This window comes from Triticum aestivum, chromosome 3A, assembly GCF_018294505.1.
Source record: "Triticum aestivum cultivar Chinese Spring chromosome 3A, IWGSC CS RefSeq v2.1, whole genome shotgun sequence".
NCBI classification, from domain to species: Eukaryota; Viridiplantae; Streptophyta; class Magnoliopsida; order Poales; family Poaceae; genus Triticum; species Triticum aestivum.
This window is the reverse complement of record NC_057800.1, coordinates 425621462-425642462: the sequence shown is the minus strand read 5'-3', so window position 1 is coordinate 425642462 and position 21001 is coordinate 425621462. Positions and strand designations below refer to the sequence as shown.

Genomic DNA, 21001 nt, shown 5'->3' with positions numbered 1-21001 from the left:
TTCCAGAAACAATTTTTCACCATCCCCTCCTAATATTTTCTTAAGCGTGTTTTGTGTAGTTCTGCCAAAATGTCAAACGGGCAACGTTTTTACATTTCCGTGGGACTGCATGAAGGGAGATTGGTTTTTCTATCCTCCTCATCCAACTCTGAGCCTAATCTTCTCCAACAAGTAGTTAGTCTTAAAGAGATATCGCAGAGGTGATCGGCTTCTATTTGTGAGTGTTATGTTTCATCATCTAGTTCCACTATTATTGTAATCACACTGTCTGAATATCTTTGCAAATAGGAATGATCAGCTCGATTTTAGTGGAACTGCACAAAATGATCAGATTGTGATGTCCTCCATACACCTCTTTCTTGGCTACAGAGCTACGTGAAACTAGCTGCCAGCCAATGAATATCGTGGCCAGGAAACATAGCCATGCCTACGAACGGCATCGACCAATTATACTCCATTTTTCTTTATTTGTACACATTCTCACAACTTTTTTCTTCAATTGTGATGTGAATATTGGTGTTGATCTATGAATCATTGAGATGCATTAGCAGCCATGGTAGTTTCATTTGTATTTGATGGCATGTTGTAACTACTGGGAAACATTGCATGGAAAACAAAAAAAATCTATGCACGCGCAATGATCTATCAATAGAGATGCATAACAACGAGCGGGAGAGCGTATCTACGCACCCTCGTAGACCGTAAGCAGAAGCTTTTCTCAACGCGGTTGATGTAGTCGAACTTCTTCGTGCTTCAACCGATCAAGTACTGAACGCACGACACCTCCGCGTTCTGCACACGTTCAGCTCGGTTACGCCCCTCGCCTTCTTGATCCAGCAAGACGTCAAGGTAGTAGATGAGTTCCTTCAGCACGATGGCATGGTGATAGTGATGGTGAAGTGATCCTCACAGGGCTTCGCCTAAGCACTACGAAGATATGACCGTGGGATTAAACGGTGGAGGGGGCGCCACACACGGCTAACAATTGCCCAGGGTGTGCTAGCCCCCCCCCCCATATATATATATTCTGATCACGAGATCAGAATAATATTTTGATCACAACATGAACTTCCTGAGTAACACGCCTGACCTTCCCCGTGTGCTAGGTTGAACTTCAGCTAAAAGGTGTCCAAATGGGGCTTGCTATATACTATAGGAAAGCTATGGACACCAGTATCATGACCCAAGTTAAATTTTTGGCAAAATGTAAGCGGTTTAAGAGCAGTTTTGAAAATCGTTTTTTCTTCGTACAAAAAACATGAATCATATTTTCGATCGCATTTTTAAATCGTTTATCAGAATGAGGCAAATAATATGTTGTTGGAAAGCTGCTGCAAAACCGCTCCTTCCACATGTTAAAAGTTTTCTCTAATTCCCTACGGTTAAAGAGTAATTCAGAAAATCGTAGAATTTCACAAACGGAACAGTCGATTTCGTATTTTCGATGCCATTTCTAAACGGTTAATCCAATTGAGACAAATAATATGGCGTTGGAAAGCTTATGAAAATACGCTACACTTTCATGTTAAAAGTTTTTTCTAATTTTGAACGATTTAAAAGTAATTTAGAAAATGGTACAAGTTCCACCGAGTTCGTATTTTCGAGCTAATTTTTTAACCATATGCCCAAATGCAGAAAATCATATGGCGTTGGAAAGCTTGAAGAAATGCGAAACTTTTTGTATATATTGTTTCTCCTAATTCATTACGGTTTTATGTCAATTTTGAAAATGGCTAAAAATGTATTTTTGCCATAATTTCTACAAACTTTATCGGAATGGGGCAAATAATATACCGCTGAAAAGCTACGTAAAATGCGAAACTTTTTCATGTTGATGGTTTTCTCTGATTCCTAGCCGTTTTTAAGTAATTTCAAAACAGAGAGATCATGCGTTCTACCTTTATCGTGAAACAGATTCTTCTAAAATGCACCACGTGAAGAACCTGAACTTCTCGGCATGTCTACTTGAACTTCACTCTGTTTTTCACGTGCTATTTTTGAACGTAGCTATCCATCCACTCACCGGAACACTCGCCAGAATTGAGCAACTAATATACCGGTGGAAAGCTGATGTAAAAGTTTTTCATACTCGCGACGATTTTAAAAGTTTTTCATCTGAAATTCATTCACTATAGTAGTCGAACTTCCTCCTGTTTTCACGTTGAACTTCTGTGATGTATTTTTGTTTGTAATTTTCTCATCCATTCGTCCTTGTTACACAAATGATATTCCTTTTGTACAAACCTCTCTCACAATAATTTTTTTAACTTTCTCCGACGGAGGACTTGAACTGATAACAACAAAAAAATTACACTTTGTTTTTTATTATTTTTAATACAAAATGCACACCGTGTGGTACGTGAACTTCTGGCAGTTATCAATATGAACTTCTCTCGATTACGTCAAAATATCTAAGTTTTTTTTATGAATTTTTAATCTAATTTTCTTAATCCATTTTTTATGAATTTTGAAGCGCTCTATTTTTAAAAGTTGAACTTCTTGTTATTTTATTTTTGAACTTATTGTTTTCATTCTTTAATAACGAGGAAAATCTGGGTTTTCTATAATCATCGAACTTCTCCATCTTTTTATGATGGACTTCCTGGTTTTATTTCTTAAACCTTTTTACGAAATTTTGAAGCGCTCTATTATTAAAAGTTGAACTTCTCGTTATTTAATTTTTTGAACTTCTTGTTTCCATTCTTTAATAACGAGGAAAATCTGAGTTTTCTATAATCATCGAACTTCTCCATCTTTTTAATATGGACTTCCTAGTTTTTTCCTTAATCTTTTTATGAAATTTTGAAGCGCTTTATTATTAAAAGTTGAACTTTTTTGTTATTTAATTTTTGAACTTCTTGTTTCCATTCTTTAATAACGAGGAAAAACTTGCCTTTTATTCCTTTTTCATATTAAACACACACCGTGTAGTACATTAACTTTTTCCATTTTCATAATTTAAATTTTTTATTTTGTTTTTTGAAATCAAATTGCTAACAAATAATAACTGAACTTCTTTGTGGATTGAGAGAATTATTTTAAAACGCAAAAGAAAACAATTTGGTTTTGTGTTTTCGAACATGGAAATACAAAGTAAACCTCTCTCGTAAAAAAAATTGAACTTCATCGGACAGACCACTTGAACTTCTTTCAATAAACCTTTTGAGCTTTTATTTTTCTATACTTTTATTTCTTACCAGAAATGCAATCCTTGCAGTACTTGAACTTATTGTTGTTTTCACTATGAATTTCTGTCGCATTTTTGTGTATACGCCGAATTACACGCAATTGAAGGTCGGACATCACTTTTTGCCTTTTTAAAACATGTAATTGGAGGTCGGACGTCCCGCAATTTAAATTCTGAACCGTGCACGGAGGTGCACGTGAACTTCTTGCAACAAGTCTGAGTTTTTTATATATACTTCGAACTTCTCTGCTATTTTGAATTGAACTTCTTAATCTTATTCTTAGAAAAAAATATGTTTTCAAATAAGCATCAAATATTTTTTAAAATTGAACCGCATACTTAAATTTTTTTCATCAGAGAAGTTTCCTAGAAATGGAAAGAATTTGAGTTTCCCGTAAACATCAAACTACTCCTTTATTTTAATTTGAACTTCTTTAATTTTATTCTTTAGTAACGAAATAAAACTTGTGTTTTTTATAAATATCAAACTTCTCTATTTTTACAATTTGGACTTCTCGGTTTATTTGAATACTTTTTTCCATTTCTTTGAAACCGTAAAACATTGATTTTTTGTAAAAAAACATCAAAGTCATGTGTTATGTTAATTTGAACTTCTTGCTTTTCTTTAGATACAAAAATTTATGATTTTTTTATAAACTTTGACGTGCTATGTATCTTAAATTTGAACTTCTTAGTTTAGTTTCACAGACGGAAAAAATTGTCTACTATTTTGTCGGTTAACTTATAGGATTTTTGGGGTTGCGTGAACTTCTAGAGTTTATTTTTGTGCAAAGTTACACACACATAATAGAACACACACCCACACACTAATGCTCACATGTTGTAATTTTGTTTTGAAATGAATTGTGTAGACTTAAATTTTGTTTGTGCTCTTTTAAATTTATTTGTCACTTCAAGTTCTAGAAAATCGCAAATCTCCCATGTTTTTCCTTGCATGTTTAAATAGTTTGAACTTGTTGAGATACACATAATACACTTGACCTTCTCGAACACAACAATTTGACCTTCACAAATAAAAATTTAAACCATTGTCAACGACCACAACAAAACATTGAACTTTTTCATATTTTATATTTGAACCTCTAGGCTTTTCTAGAAATGGGAGTGAGCGACCACAACAAAATAAACTTTATCTCTGTATTGCTGCCTGATGAATGATTTTTTTATTCCATATGCATCATCTACGCAGGATGCGCTCTCCCTAAAAAAACAATGTCTTTTGAACTTTCTGAGTGCAACTCGTTGAACTTCTAGAATACTAAAAAAGCATGTCCTTTTTAGTTCTCAATCAATATGGTTTTTTAATAAAGGTAATTCACAGATGAATAAAATATTATCCACACTAGGACAGAATGTTCTTAGTCCAGGAACAAAACATTACTTCACATAGGAACACAAATTTATTCACACAGGGAACAAATGGCGTTACACTTTCTGCTTTTGCCGGGAAATAGATGAACTATGAAGAAGCCTATCTCTCTCACTTGAGTAAGTGGTTCGTACAAAATGTTCTAGTGTGATCTATCTAAACAACAACAGCAGGAACAAATTTCACACTGCATCCATGTACTTTTGAAGATGAGTTGCACTAGCATTAATCAGGTTGGCCTGCTGAAAATCAGACACGGTGGACTGAAGCCATGTTAATTACTGCTGAAATTTGTCAGCCATACAAATTACTACAAAAACTGGTCAAGAACAGTCAACCGTGTGCAGCCATACTAATTTACTTTGTAGAATAAACACAGACAGCTTAGAGGCATACTTTTTGTTCTTACTGATGACCTACAGAGCATGTTGGGCAAAATCTAGGGGAAGGACTAATCAATATTGAGGTTGAGCGACCATCTCAACAATAAATCCACAAGTGGCAGCGGCATATATCTCGCTACACTGCACCTCAAGGGAGATCAAATCCCCATGTTGAATAGCATCCCAGCAACAGCAAGATCACTCACCCGTTCAAAGACCGACTATCTTTCCTCATGAATGGCGACAAGCACCAGGATCAACACCTACAGGAAAGAGGTAGATGTTCAGAGGCGTAACAACAAGTTCAGCTTAATAGCTCAACCCATGACCCCTATTTGAAATCAAGACAACTGTGTTTATGGCTTCAAAGATATCTTCAAGCAAGACCCTTTAAATGGAAGTGAACCAAGTAGTAGTAATGCTCCAACACTACACCAACGCCAAACAATTCCTAACCTATTTAGCACTGACCCAAAACCTATTTTGTATTTTTTTTCTCTATTCATTATTTATCAGTAAGATGAATTCTTCCCAAAATCCAATGATTGAACTCTCTAGACTATAATCTTTTGACTTCCAGATTACTTTAAAAAAATACGTAATTCTTTAGATGAATGTAAACGGAGAAGTTCACACTTACTGTTTGCTGGTATTGCATAAAATTCTGTTTTTTAGTGGACACTTACAAGACGTGGAGCATCAGACAAAAAATGCCAATGGTTAGTGCCAGCTTGAAATAAAACAAGAAGCAAACATGGGGATGAAGATTTTATTGTTGGTTCTTCATACGAATGAAACCACCTGCTCCTTGAATTACTTCATCAACAGGAGAACACATCAGACTTGGCTGCGTCCTTCCTCATCCTGTTTTTTCTAGATTTCCACTATGCAGCGACATCGAAACTTCTCTGTATACATATGTTTTTTTTTGAAAAATTGGCTGAATGGAGCCCGTCCTCCATATGATGTTCTTCCCTGCATCAATTTTGTACATGTATAGCAAGGTCAGTACTACAGGAAAACATGAGTTTTGTACATGTATCGGAAGAGAAGTACTACAAGGAGATTCCTATATAATGCACACTGGTTCACATTAATATCTTTGTAGTCTCCTTAATTTTGTTGATGTTGGATTTGGTCAATACGAAGATGGTGGGTGTGTTTTCCCAATACGGTTGCTTCAGAAGTTCAGTTTTTCCAAACTGAAGACCAAAAGGATCCTCCACGTACAGGGGTGCGGCCGGGTGGTCAGCGGAGCATGAACACACACCGCCTTCTGGTGGTCGACGGCTCGTTCCAGGCGTGGGGCGAGGGGCACCACCGGGAGGAGGCGAAGTGGTGGCGGCGAGGAGTACTAAAGGAGAAAAGATTCAAAATTCAGAACATGCTGCATCTACACACACACACAAATCAAACAGATGGATAGATAGATTCACACTATATAGAATTATGGTGTAGTATGTAGAGTGTTCCAGCTGCATGTAAAACTTCAACTTTACATTCATTATTTTTTGGAATAAATTGAGAGGATTTATGTGAGTAGTACGAACACCTCTGAATTCGTTTACTGAAAAACACCACGGGTTCGTGTAGCAACCTAATGGGTTGCAACCCAGGCACACAAACTAGCTAAGTGGAGATGACCAATAGGTGTTGCGGTGTGCAGGAGCAACTACAGAAAAGAGCAGGTGGCCACATCCGCCCCTCGCCAAGAACTTGACCGGCCGCAAAGGTGTCTGGAGCGCACAGGGAAGATGTTGGCCCTGGAGTAGTCCAAGTTATGATGGAGCGGCAGGATACCTAAGCGTTCGTCCTCAGAGGCTGGAGAAGGACAGGGCGACAGACGCGCGGGGGATGAGGTAGCGAGCTAGGCAGCAGATCACGGGGGCGTGATGAACGGTGGCACGGGCACGAGCGGCCAGTCACCCGCGTGGAGGAGGGTTGCCCTGAGGAAGTAGTGCGTACGGGCTGGGGCGGCGCCAGGGGGCAGTCCATGGTGGTGTCCAGACACCGTTTGTGGCGGCAGCCGGTGATGTAGAGGTAACCGGAGCAGCATCGCCTCCCCTGTGTGAGCCAGTGATGGACTACAGCAGTAGTTAGCGACGAACTGCAGCGGTAGCTTGCGGCGGTGGACGGTGACGGCGCGAGGGAGGGAGGCGGTGGCGGTGACGGCGGCGTGATCTGTGGAGGGTGATGGCAGCGGCGGCCGATCCGGGGAGGGAAGCTGCGGCGGCAGCACGATCTAGGGCGATGGCAGCGGCGGCCGATTCCCGAGGCAGGAGCGGGGCGGCAGCCTGGTCCTGGAGCGGGGGCGGACCAGTGCCGGTGATGATTGGTGCCTGGATCAGAGAAGGAGTGGGGGCGTGGGGGAGGTTGTCGGATCAAGGATGTAGTGGGGGCGTGGGGAGGTACAGTAGTGGTGCGTTCGGGGCTGTAATCCAAACCCCAAGTAGGACCGAATCCTATTTGGCTTCCTCCTTGTCCGGCCGCCCCCCCCCCCCCCCCCCCCCCCCCGAATCCCCCTTTCCTTTCTCTTCCCCCATTTCCTTCTTTCTTTGGTTCGCCCATATGGGGCGCACCAGCCCCTGGTGGCTGGTGCGTTACCCCTCTTGGCCCATAAGGCTCATATCTTTTGTTCGGGGTGCCCGAAACCCCTTCCGATGACCCGATATATCCGGTACCCTCCGAAACACTTTCGTTGTCCGAAACTATCGTGCTATATATCAATCTTTACCTCTCTACCATTTCAAGACTCCTCATCATGTCAGTGATCTCATCCGGGACTCTGAACAACATTCGGTCACCAAATCACATAACTCATATAATACAATATCGTCATCGAACGTTAAGCGTGCGGACCCTATGGGTTCGAGAACTATGTAGACATGACCGAGACAGCTCTCCAGTCAATAACCAATAGTGGAACCTGGATGCCCATATTGGCTCCTACTTATTCTATGAAGATCTTTATCGGTCAAACCGTTATGACAACATACGGTATTCCCTTTGTCTATCTGTATGTTACTTGCCCGAGATTCGATCGTCGGTATCTTCATACCTAGTTTAATCTCATTACCAAATTCTCTTTAGTTGTTCCGAAATACATCACCTCATGACTAACTCCTTAGTCGTTTGCTTGCAAGCTTGTGATGTGTATTACCGAAAGGGCCCGGAGATACCTCTCTGATACTCGGAGTGACAAATCATAATCTTGATCCATACCAACTCAACAAACACCTTCGAAGATACCTGTAGAGCATCTTTATAATCACCCAATTATGTTGTCACATTTGATAGCACACCAGGCAGTCCTTCGGTATCCGAGAGTTGCATAATCTCATAGTCGAAGGAATATGTATTTGACATGAAGAAAGCAATAGCAATAAAACTGAATGATCATTATGCTAAGCTAACGGATGGGTCTTGTCCATCACATCATTCTCTTAATGATGTGATCCTGTTATCAAATGATAACTCATGTCCATGGTTAGGAAACCTTAACCATCTTTGATCAACGAGCTAGTCAAGTAGAGGCTCACTAGTGACATGGTGTTTGTTTATGTATTCACGCATGTATTAAGGTTTCCGGTCAATACAATTCTAGCATGAATAATAAACCTTTATCATGAATAAGGAAATATAAAATAACAACTTTATTATTGCCTCTAGGGCATATTTCCTTTAGTCTCCCACTTGCACTAGAGTCAATAATCTAGAAGAGGCTTAGTTAATGGGTCTGCTACATTCAGATCCCTATGTATTTTGCAAGTTTTTGTGTCTCCCTCCTTGACTTGATCACAGATGGAGTTGAAGCATATCTTGATGTATTTGGTTCTTTTGTGAAATCTAGATTCCTTCGCCACGGCAATTGCTCAAGTATTGTCACAAAAATATTCATTGGACCCGATGCACTAGGTATTACAACTAGATCATATATGAACTCCTTCATCTAGACTCCTTCATTTGCTACTTTCGAAGCAGCTATGTACTCTGCTTCACACGTAGATCCTTCCACGACACTCTGCTTGGAACTGCACCAACTGATAGCTCCACCATTCAATACAAATACATATCCGGTTTGTGACTTAGAGTCATCTGGATCAGTGTCAACGCTAGCATTGACGTAACCATTTACGACGAGCTCTTTGTTACCTCCATAAACGAGAAACATATCCTTTGTCCTTTTCAGGTACTTCAGGATGTTCTTGACCACTGTCCAGTGATCCACTCCTGGATTACTTTGGTACCTCCCTGCCAGACTTATGGCAAGGCACACATCAGGTCTGGTACACAACATAGCATACATGATAGAACCTATGGCTGAGCCATAGGGAATGACTTTCATTTTCTCTCTATCTTCTACAGTGGTCGGGCTTTGAGTCTGACTCAACTTCACACCTTGTAACACAGGCAAGAACCCTTTCTTTGACTAATCCATTTTGAACTTCTTCAAAACTTTGTCAAGGTATGTGCTTTGTGAAAGTCCTATTAAGCATCTTGATCTATCTCTATAGATCTTGATGCCCGATATATAAGCAGCTTCACTAAGGTCTTTCATTGAAAACTCTTATTCAAGTATCCTTTTATGCTATCCAAAATTCTACATCATTTCCAATCAACAATATGTCATCCACATATAATATTAGAAATGCTATAAAGCTCCCACTCACTTTCTTGTAAATACAGGCTTCTTCAAAAGTCTGTAGACCATATGCTTTGATCACCTCATCAAAGCGTATATTCCAACTCCGAGATGCTTGCACCAGTCCATAGATGGATCGCTGGAGCTCGCACTTGTTAGCACCTTTAGGATTGACAAAACCTTTTGGTTGCATCATATACAACTCTGCTTTAAGAAATCCATTAAGGAATGCAGTTTTGACGTCCATTTGCCAGATTTCATCATCATAAAATGCGGCAATTGCTAACATGATTCGAACAAACTTAAGCATCACTACGGGTGAGAAAGTCTCATCGTAGTCAACTCCTTGAACTTGTCGAAAACATTTTGCGACAAGTCGAGCTTTGTAGATAGTAACAGTAACATTACCATTAGCGTCAGTCTTCTTCTTGAACCATTTATTCTCTATGGCTCGCCGATCATCGGGCAAGTCCACCAAAGTCCACACTTTGTTCTCATACATGGATCCTATCTCAAATTTCATGGCCTCAAGCCATTTATCAGAATCTGGGATCATCATAGCTTCTTCATAGTTCATAGGTTCATCATGGTCTAGTAACACGACTTCCAGAACATGATTACCTTACCACTCTGGTGCGGAACGTCCTCTGTTCGACCTATGAGGTCCAGTATTAACTTGATCTGAAGTTTCATGATCATCATCATTAACTTCCTCTCTAGTTGGTGTAGGCATCATGAGAACGGATTTTTCTGACGTGCTACTTTACAAATTGAGAGAAGGTACAATTACCTCATCAAGTTCTACTTTCCTCCCACTCACTTCTTTCGATAGAAACTCCTTCTCTAGAAATGTTCCATTCTTGGCAACAAAGATCTTGCCTTCAGATTGTGGTAGAAGGTGTACCCAATTGTTTCCTTAGGGTATCCTATGAAGATGAACTTCTCCGATTTGGATTCAAGCTTATCAGGCTGAAGCCTTTTGACATAAGTGTCGCAACCCCAAACTTTAAGAAATGACAGCTTAGGTTTCTTGCCAAACCACAGTTCATACGGTGTCATCTTAACGGATTTAGATGGTGCCCTATTTAAGATGAATGCAACTATCTCTAATGCATAACCCCAAAACAATAGTGGTAAATTGGTAAGAGACATCATAGATCACACCATATCTAATAAAGTACGGCTACGACATTCGGACACACCATTACGTTGTGGTGTTCCAGGTGGCGTGAGTTGTGAAACTATTCCACATTGTTTTAAATGAAGGCCAAACTCATAACTCAAATATTCGCCTCCATGATCAAATCGTAGAAACTTTATTTTTCTTATTATGATGATTCTCTACTGCACTCTGAAATTCTTTGAACTTTTCAAATGTTCCAGACTTGTGTTTCATTAAGTAGATATACCCATATCTGCTTAAATCATCTGTGCAGGTTAGAAAAATAACGATACCCGCCGCGTGCCTCAACACTCATTGGACCGCATACATTGGTATGTATTATTTCCAATAAGTCATTGGCTAGCTCCATTGTTCCAGAGAACAGAGTTTTAGACATTTTTCCCATGAGGCATGGTTCACAAGTATCAAATGATTCATAATCAAGTGATTCCAAAAGCCCATCTACATGGAGTTTCTTCATGCGCTTTACACCAATATGACCTAAACGGCAGTGCCACAAATATGATGCACTATCATTATCAACTTTGCATATTTTTGCATCAATATTATGAGAATGTGTATCACCACAATTGAGATTCAACAAAAATATACCACTCTTCAAGGGGGCATGACCATAAAAGATATTACTCGTATAAATAGAACAACCATTATTCTCTGATTTAAATGAATAACCGTCTTGCACTAAACAAGATCTAGATATAATGTTCATGCTCAACGCTGGCACCAAATAACAATTATTCAGGTCTAAAACTAATCTCGAAGATAGATGTAGAAATAGCATGCCGACGGTAATCACATCGACCTTGGAACCATTCCTGACGTGCATCATCACCTCGTCCTTAGCCAATCTTCGTCTAATCTGTAGCTCCTATTTCGAGTTACAAATATGAGCAACCGAACCAGTATCAAATACCCAGGCGCTACAACGAGCATTAGTAAGGTACACACTAATAACATGTATATCAAATATACCTTTGTTCACTTTGCCATCCTTATCTGCCAAGTATTTGGGGCAGTTCCGCTTCCAGTGACCATTCCCTTTGCAGTAGAAGCACTAAGTTTCAGGCTTGGGTCTAGCTTTGGGCTTCTTCTCGGGAGTGGCAACTTGCTTGCCATTCTTCTTGAAGTTCCTTTTCTTTCTCTTGCCCTTTTTGTTGAAACTAGTGGTCTTGTTAACCATCAACACTTGATGCTCCTTCTTGATTTCTACCTCCGCGGCCTTAAGCATTGCTAAGAGCTCACTAGTCGTTTTATTCATCCCTTGCATATTATAGTTCATCACGAAGCCCTTGTAGCTTGGTGGCAGTGATTGAAGAACTTTGTCAATAACACTATCATCTGGAAGATTAACTGCCAGCTGAATCAAGTGATTATGATACCCAGACATTTTGAGTATGTGTTCACTGACAGAACTGATCTCCTCCATCTTGCAGCTATAGAACTTGTTGAGGACTTCATACCTCTCAACTCGGGCATTTGCTCGAAATATTAACTTCAACTCTTGGAACATCTCATATGCTCCATGCCGTTCAAAACATCTTTGAAGTCCCGGTTCTAAGCTATAAAGCATGGCGCACTAAACTATCATGTAGTCATCATATCGAGCTTGCAAAACGTTCATAACGTGTGCATCTGCTCCTGCAACAGGTTTGTCACCTAGGGTGCATCAAGGACATAATTCTTCTATGCAGCGAGGATAATCCTCAGATCACGGACCCAGTCCGCATCATTGCTACTATCATTTTTCATCTTAGTTTTATCTAGAACATATCAAAAAAATATAGGAGCTATACCGCGAGCTATTGATCTACAACATAGATATGCAAAACTATCAAGTCTAAGTCATGATAAATTAAGTTCAATTAATCAAATTACTTAAGAACTCCCACTTAAATAGACATCCCTCAAGTCATATAAGTGATACGTGATCCAAATAAACTAACCCATGTCCGATCATCACGTGAGATGGGGTAGTCATCAATGGTGAACCTCTCTATGTTGATCATATCTACTATATGATTCACGTTCGACCTTTCGGTCTCTAGTGTTCCAATGCCATGTCTGTACATGCTAGGCTCGTCAAGTTTAACCCAAGTATTTCGCATGTGCAAAATTTTCTTGCACCCGTTGTATGTGAATGTAGAGTATATCGCACCCAATCATCACGTGGTGTCTCGAAACGACGAACTGTAGCAACGGTGCATACTCAGGGAGAACACTTTTACCTTGAAATTTCGTGAAGGGATCATCTTGTAATGCTACCATCGTTCTAAGCAAAATAAGATGCATGAAAGATAAACATCACATGCAATCAAAATATGTGACATGATATGACCATCATCATCTCGTGCTTTTGATCTCCATCTCCAAAGCATCGTCATGATATCCATCGTCACCTGCTTGACACCTTGATCTCCACTGTAGCGTCGTGGTCGTCTTGCCAACTATTGCTTCTACAACTATCGCTAACGCATAGTGATAAAGTAAAGCAATTACATGGCGTATGCATTTCATACAATAAAGAGACAACCATAAGGCTCCTGCCGGTTGCTGGATATCTTACAAAACATGATTGTCTCATACAATAACGTATATCACATCATGTCTTGACCATATGACTTCACAACATGCCCTGCAAAAACAAGTTAGACGTCCTCTACTTTGTTGTTGCAAGTTTTACATGGCTGCTACGGGCTTCTAGCAAGAACCGTTCTTACCTACGGCAAAAACCACAACGGTGATTCGTCAAGTTTGTTGTTTTAACCTTCTTCAAGGACTGGTCATTGTCAAATTCGATTCAACTAAAGTAGGAGAAACAGAAACCCGCCAGCCACCTTTATGCAAAACTAGTTGCATGTCAGTCAGTGGAACCAGTCTCATGTGCGTGGACATGTAAGGTTGGTCCGGGCCGCTTCATCTCACAATGCCGCCGAATCAAAATAAGACATTGGTGGTAACCAGTATGACTATCACCACCCACAACTCTTTGTGTTCTACTTGTGCATATCATCTACGCATAGAACTAGCTCATCATGCCACTATTGGGAAACGTTGCAACAAAAACAAAAAAATCTACACAAATGCAATGATCTATCAATGGAGATGCATAGCAACGAGGGGGAGAGTGTGTCTATGTACCCTTGTAGACCTTAAGCGGAAGCATTCCTCAACACGGTTGATGTAGTCGAACTTCTTCGCACTTCAACCGATCAAGTACCGTACGCACGGCACCTCTGCGTTCTGCACACGTTCAGCTCGGTGACGTCCCTCGCCTTCTTGATCCAGCAAGACATCGAGGTAGTAGATGAGTTCAATAGCATGATGGCATGGTGACAGTGATGGTGAAGTGATCCTCGCAGGGCTTCGCCTAAGCACTATGAAGATATGACCATGGGAGTAAACGGTGGAGGGGCGCGCACACGGCAAACAATTGTCCGGGGTGTGCTAGGCGGTGCCCCCCACATATATATATATAGGTGGGAGGGAGAGGGGAGAGGCCAGGAGGCGCCCCAAGTAGTTGGGTTCCTCCTTGGCCGACCGCCCCCCTTCCTTATTACGAGAGGGGGAAGGAAAGAGGAGGGGGAGAAAGGGAAGGGGGAGGCCGAATCCCCCCTTTCCTTTCTCTTCCCCGCTTTCCTTCTCCCTTTGGTTCGGCCCATATGGGGGCGCACCAGCCCCTGGTGGCTGGTGCGTTTCCCCTCTTGGCCCATAAGGCCCATATCTTTTGTCGGGGGTGCCCGAAACCCCTTCCGGTGACTCGATATGTACCCGGTACCCTTCGGAACACTTTTGGTGTCCGAATACCATCGTCCTATATATCAATCTTTACCTCTCGACCATTTCGAGACTCCTCGGCATGTTCGTGATCTCATCTGGGACTCCGAACAACATTCAGTCAGCAAATCACATAACTCATATAATACAATATCATCATAGAACGTTAAGCGTGCGGACCCTACGGGTTTGAGAACTATGTAAACATGACCGAGACACCTCTCTGGTCAATAACGATTAGTGGAACCTGGATGCCCATATTGGCTCCTACATATTCTATGAAGATCTTTATCGATCGAACCGTTATGACAACATATGTTATTCCCTTTGTCTGTCGATATGTTACTTGCCTGAGATTCGATCGTTGGTATCTTCATACCTAGTTCAATCTCGTTACTGGCAAGTCTCTTTACTCATTCTATAATACATCACCTTGTGACTAACTCAGTCATTTGCTTGCAATATTATGATGTGTATTACCGAGAGGGCCCAGAGATACCTCTCTGATACTCCGAGTGACAAATCCTAATCTTGATATATGCCAACTCAACAAACACCTTCGGAGATACCTGCAGAGCATCTTTATAATCATCGAGTTATGTTGTCACATTTGATAGCACACAAGGCATTCCTCCGGTACCCGGGAGTTGCATAATCTCATAGTCGAACGAATATGTATTTGACATGAAGAAAGCAATAGCAATAAAACTGAACGATCATTATGCTAAGCTAACAGATGGGTCTTGTCCATCACATCATTCTCTTAATGATGTGATCCCCTTATCAAATGACAACTCATGTCCATGGTTAGGAAACCTTAACCATCTTTGATCAACGAGCTAGTCAAGTAGAGGCTCACTAGGGACATGGTGTTTGTTTATGTATTCACACATGTATTAAGGTTTCCGGTCAATACAATTCTAGCATGAATAATAAACCTTTATCATGAATAAGGAAATATAAAATAACAACTTTATTATTGCCTCTAGGGCATATTTCCTTCAGTAACGAGACAATCTTGAGGCAAGAGGACACATGAATCCAAAGTTGAAACCTTCTTTTCTTTCTGTGGGAACCAAAGTTTGAACCTTCATAGCATTACAGTACAATTTTGTTATGGTGGAAAATTATGCATACATATAAACAAATCCTGAAAGATTGATAGCAATGCCAGAAACCATTCAACTTCGTTTCACCGACATGTGGGACATCCTTCATCTGGCTCCACCTGCCATGCACCAATATTGAGTGCACAACTGTAGGGGAGAATCAACCCGGTTGTTGTGCCGTAGTAATAATGACTAGTGAGCAGTCAAATCACATAGTTCCACCTTCACCACAGTAAGTTGCTCGGACGAAGCAACCATCAATTCACTCTTTCATTGAATCCGCTGGTACTCCAATATTCCCAGAGTAGTACTAAGTTTTTCGGACGAAGCAACCATCACTTCACCTTTCCCATAGTAAGCACTACCTCCTTTTTTTATTCTAGAAACCACCACACGCGAATATGGGACGGTAGCAGTACAACATCAAGTGTACTAGCACTACTAAATTCATAAATCGAAACCAACCAATGAACTACTAGATGGTGAGCATTTGCTAGTATCATGTACTCCGTCTGTCGATGTATATATAGAGCCTAAAGCGTTTTTCAAGACTAACTGACATGCAAGTTGCTCAAAGCATATCGTCAATTTTGTACGTGAAAGGATCGTTGAATGATATAATTTTCAAAATATAGAAAATCTTATCAATAGTCAAAGGCAACCTCGAAGAATACATTACTAATCGCAACGCGTGGATGAATGGCTAATCGCAACGCATGCATGCGTGAGGAGTACTATAGCACTAAATAAGAATGTTTTACATGAATTGGTTAATTATATCTTAATCATGACACTTAACAATTTAATGCACAAAAAGAATGGTTGATGGGATTAGCAGAAACCAAAGCACCTTTTTAGTGGGGATTTTCATCATCTGTGAATGTGCAAAACCAAGTGTTACTACTACACCAAACAAGTTCAAAATGAGAAACTGGACCCACTAATGGCACGGCACACCTGTCTCGTCTGGTCCGTCAGTCAAAGCGCTTCCTCTTCTTGGCATAACAATAGAGTACACTGTTTTTTATAATGCTCTTGGCATGTTGCTAACCGACCTCAATAGATGGCAAAATTGCCAGCCCGCCACACTGTGGGAGAGACGAGGAGCGAGAAGCGATACGAGCTAGTGGATTACTAGAGCTAGGTGTCGCACGGAGGTGAAGAAATATGGTGATAGCATGAGGTGTGCCATGTATGATGTAAACTACACTGGGCTGTGTTTCGAAGGTCTACTAGATGTGGAGAAGATTGGGTTGATTTTATAGCACTGAATATATAAAATATATTAAGAGTCCAGAACACTCCACCGCGAGGTTCCTTGCTCCTTCTTGATCGTCGGAAAGCGTTCTTCTTCGTTTGCTGACAAGTGGGACATCCAGCATCCAGGTCCATGGGTCATGCAAGAAAATGGAGTAAGTAGTACGAGAGACTCACCAACGGTCATGAACGTAGGCGGAGTACGTGCACAAATCACCCAAAAAAAGGAATACACGCACGAAGAGAAGAGGTGCAGGCACCAATGCAGGTACTCTTTGCCTCTTTCGTACTCACGTGCAGGTACACGGTGAGCTCATTTATGTATGAAGAGGCAGCTCACGTGATAATTTGGCGAGTGTAGTAGTTGTCAGTGGTGGGTTGGGAACCAGGCATGAACGAATCAAAGTTCGACCATGACGTGGTGGCATGTTATTTATAATGAAGGTATTCTATTCGATGCCTCGTACACAACATTATTTTCTTCAATGGAACGAGAATCGTGCACACACTCAATGACGGAGAAAGGGATGGTACTCCCTCCGTCTAGGTGTAGTCATCTTATGAAAACCAAATAATCCCAAAACACTTGGATGTGGTGCATTAACTTTCACCTTGTTTCTTGTTTCTTGACATAAATAAAGGAATCAACCCATAAGAGATGTGGGGGCGTGTATGACATCAATGACTTAGACTTTCAAACACGAAATGCAGTGGTCAGTTCATTGCATGCAATGCTATTAATTAGCAAATAGCATTAAGATCTCTCGTTTTCCCTTTGCCTTGGTCACTGTGCACAACCTATGACTTATACACCTAGACGGAGGGATTATCCATGTACATGGTCGTCCCTTTTTGGAGAGAGTACTAAATAGTACTACATCCATCAGAATCTCTAAGACCAAGGCAAAAATAACTCTGGGCAGTTACAGAAAGTAATCGGTTCCGCCTACATAGCTGGGTATGGGAAAGAGAGAAAGACCCCTTAAATCGGGCATGCATTGGTTGCTTATATTAATTAATATGGTTACATGCAACCCCGTCTCTCTCCTCCTTGCATGTAGTCTTGACCGTCGCGCTTGCATGTAGTCCCTTCTTTCTCGGTAAGTTAATTCACCCAATGAGTAAACACAATGCTAACAGAGCCAAGCGAAAAAGCAGGGTCTTAGTTTCGTCCGGCCTACCCTCTGTGGCCCTCCGTCTTTCAGAGTGTAAATAGTTAAGCCAATTACATGTGGGTCTACCACAAGAGGACCCATTGTTAGTTAATGGAAGAGATATGTGCATAGGCGTATTTGCGGAGGCGTTCTCCATGGCAAACATGATGGCAGTATAGGGTAAAGCTAATTTAGTAACACCAACACGCTGGCTCAGCTTATTAATTAAGTGTCCCATCTATTGCAGCGTGTATTGTCACTTCACTGACTAGGTGACTAAATAGTTCTCTCTGACCGAGCTGGGGAACAATGGATCGCCAAGACTTCCTATCTATAGTATCCCTATGCCTCTACTCTCATCCTATCCAACAACAAGAACCATTGGTCGAGGCACCCAACGCCAATTATGTAGGAGTACTACTAGTACTAGTACCTACTCCCTCCTTCCGGTTTATATGCAGGTTAATAAAAAAGCCATCAACCAAGGTATTAGTGAATGATGCGTGCCTAAAGATTTTTTCCAAACGTAGTACTCAATAATAGGCTTGTTTTCCTCAAGAAAATTGTGTTTACGAACGTATTAATTGGAATGCATGCATGCGTGAAGAACAAAAGACTAGAAATTTTACATGCATCGATGAGTTTTCTCTTAATTCTTGCCTGCAACATTTTAATGAAGCTTGAAATACGAACATGTCAATGGGAGGGAGTAGAAGCCTCATGCATGCATGCAACACTCACACGTACACATGCACGTACACAACACTCACACATCCATGTGGCACACAACACACAACGCAACACACACGCTCACGCTCAAGTGCTCAACCTACTCCCTTCATCCGTGGAAGACTGTACATATAGAGAATTACACATTGACTAAGAGGAACGGAACTCCACATTATTTAGGGCAAGTACTCCCTCTATTTATTTTCTTTGATTCACACATCATTTAAAGCAAGTACTAGGATTCTTAAAACGTAGGAATAGGAAAAACAAAGGAGTATTAGCACTGGGTGTTTGATGCCACATGAGAAAGAAAGGAAGTGAAAAAAAGTTGGAGCGGATTCTAGTTTTCCGATGAAATGTTGTAGTAGTACACATGATTCCATACTAGTAAAAATTCCTGTAGGATTCAATCCTATGAATCAAACAACTAATATACTAAGGTCCATGGTCAAGGCGGCACAGGGCGGATGCGACCTCTCATGGCGTCCTCCATTGACGCGACACGCTGGTCGAGGGCGCTGCCCGCTGCACGCCCGGTTGAACGAGCCTCCTCGCCGCATTTAAACGCCTACATTAAACCCGCATGGAATCCAAGAAACCTACTCCGCCTGGAAACCAGTTATTTTATGTAAATGTAATGAAATCCGAACGTGTTGGCACGAATTTCTCTACTCTTATAAAAAATTGAGTTGGTGATGATGGTGTACCTGCCATTTTGCAATATAGACTGTCCGATCTATATCTGACAGATAGAATGTAAACTATGACAATTTTGCAAATAGATACCCGCTCCTCTCTCCACATTTGCAGATACGACCTTCCCTCGTTCATCCTTATCTCCCACAACCTCATTGTTGAGCAATTAAAAAAGGAAGCCTCTGAAACAATCTGGCATGGGGGCCGCTGCCGGCATCGTCCGTCCCCATGCCTCCGCTTAGTCCGACCACCAATCACCACCGCGCCCCACTCCTCCTCACCTTATCTCTCATCTTTCTTGAGATACCATTTTTTGATGAAAATCTTGAGATACCATTTTTCGATGAAATTCTCGAGATATCACTAGTTTTTACACATGGGATTACTCCTGCATGGGTCAATCACAATAGGTGTTTTGCAAAAAAATGCATCCTGATGTTCCGTGCAATGCACGGGCATCTTGCTAGTGTTTACGTACAATCCGAGTGCATTGCTCCAGTGGTGATTACACATGAGACAATTGATTCGCACCCTTCCGCGCTCCATTTTGTCTTGCGTTACTTCGTCCATCCAACATGCTGACAAGTGGGCCCCATGTTCATTTATGCCAACGTGGTAGTCAATTATTTTGCCAGAGTCAGCTATCACACCCATCCGGTGCCACGTCAATGAATCCATTAGAAACAAGTCTAGACTTGTTCGGTTCAACTGCCTCGCTAGGTGTTTGGAGAGGAATTGGCCGGCATGAGGCGGTTCTATAGGTGGGCAGGCGGCAAAAAACAGGGGAAAACGCGGGAAGCAGCTAGACGAGGGAGGGAAGCTTCTACATTCACGGGGGACGTGGCATTGGCCATTGGGCGACACCAGGCGGTCATCCAGGTGGGCCATAAAGGATACGAAGAGGCATCCTATATTAGCAAGGACCAGCATCCCTACGGATAGCTCATCTAACATAAGTCTCAAGTTAACTGCGCTGAGGCTGGAGTAGTTATCAGATTGGTGACTGGATGGGAAGTGGACTCAATATTAACTAGTTGGATGGGTCACTGTAAAGGTTTAATTGCCTTAATTAAACGTTTATAGTGCTCCGTCCTATTAGATGAACCTCGAGGCCTTTGTTTTGTAATTTCCAACATTTTTATTTTTTTGAACACATGTTAATCGAAGGTCTATCACGTTACTTTACGACATGTTTCTAAAAAAAGCGATATGACCTCTGTCTACTTATAAGTCATGCATGCCAAATTAAACCTCGAGGTACTTGCTCTCAAATTAACCCCTGGGCCTTGCAGGAGTGCTGCAATGGGTCGGCATCAATTGCAAGATGAGCCACCAAGCTAGCAGTGGAGTTGCCAACATGCTCAAAGTGCACACAATATTGAGTAGAAAGAAGCATGCCTAGGAAATTAATGTGTGCTTAGGGAGGCCATTTGCTCAAAGAGCAAGTACTCCTTCGGTTATACTATAAGGCCTCTTCCAATGCACCGGTGCTTACAT

At 41.3% G+C, this 21001-nt stretch overlaps 1 long non-coding RNA gene across 3 annotated transcripts; it reads right to left on the bottom strand.

The window, feature by feature from the left end:
* Positions 1–4589: 4589 nt before the first annotated feature.
* Positions 4590–7384, bottom strand: LOC123061489 (uncharacterized). Of its 3 annotated transcripts, XR_006429074.1 has the most exons (3): positions 6761–7384; positions 6191–6314; positions 4590–5935 (listed from the first exon to the last, which is right to left on the bottom strand). It is a non-coding gene; the product is annotated as an uncharacterized lncRNA (long non-coding RNA). The 3 variants fall into 3 exon arrangements; XR_006429072.1 differs by having other exon boundaries at positions 6191–7384; XR_006429073.1 differs by lacking the exon at positions 6191–6314.
* Positions 7385–21001: the final 13617 nt, after the last annotated feature.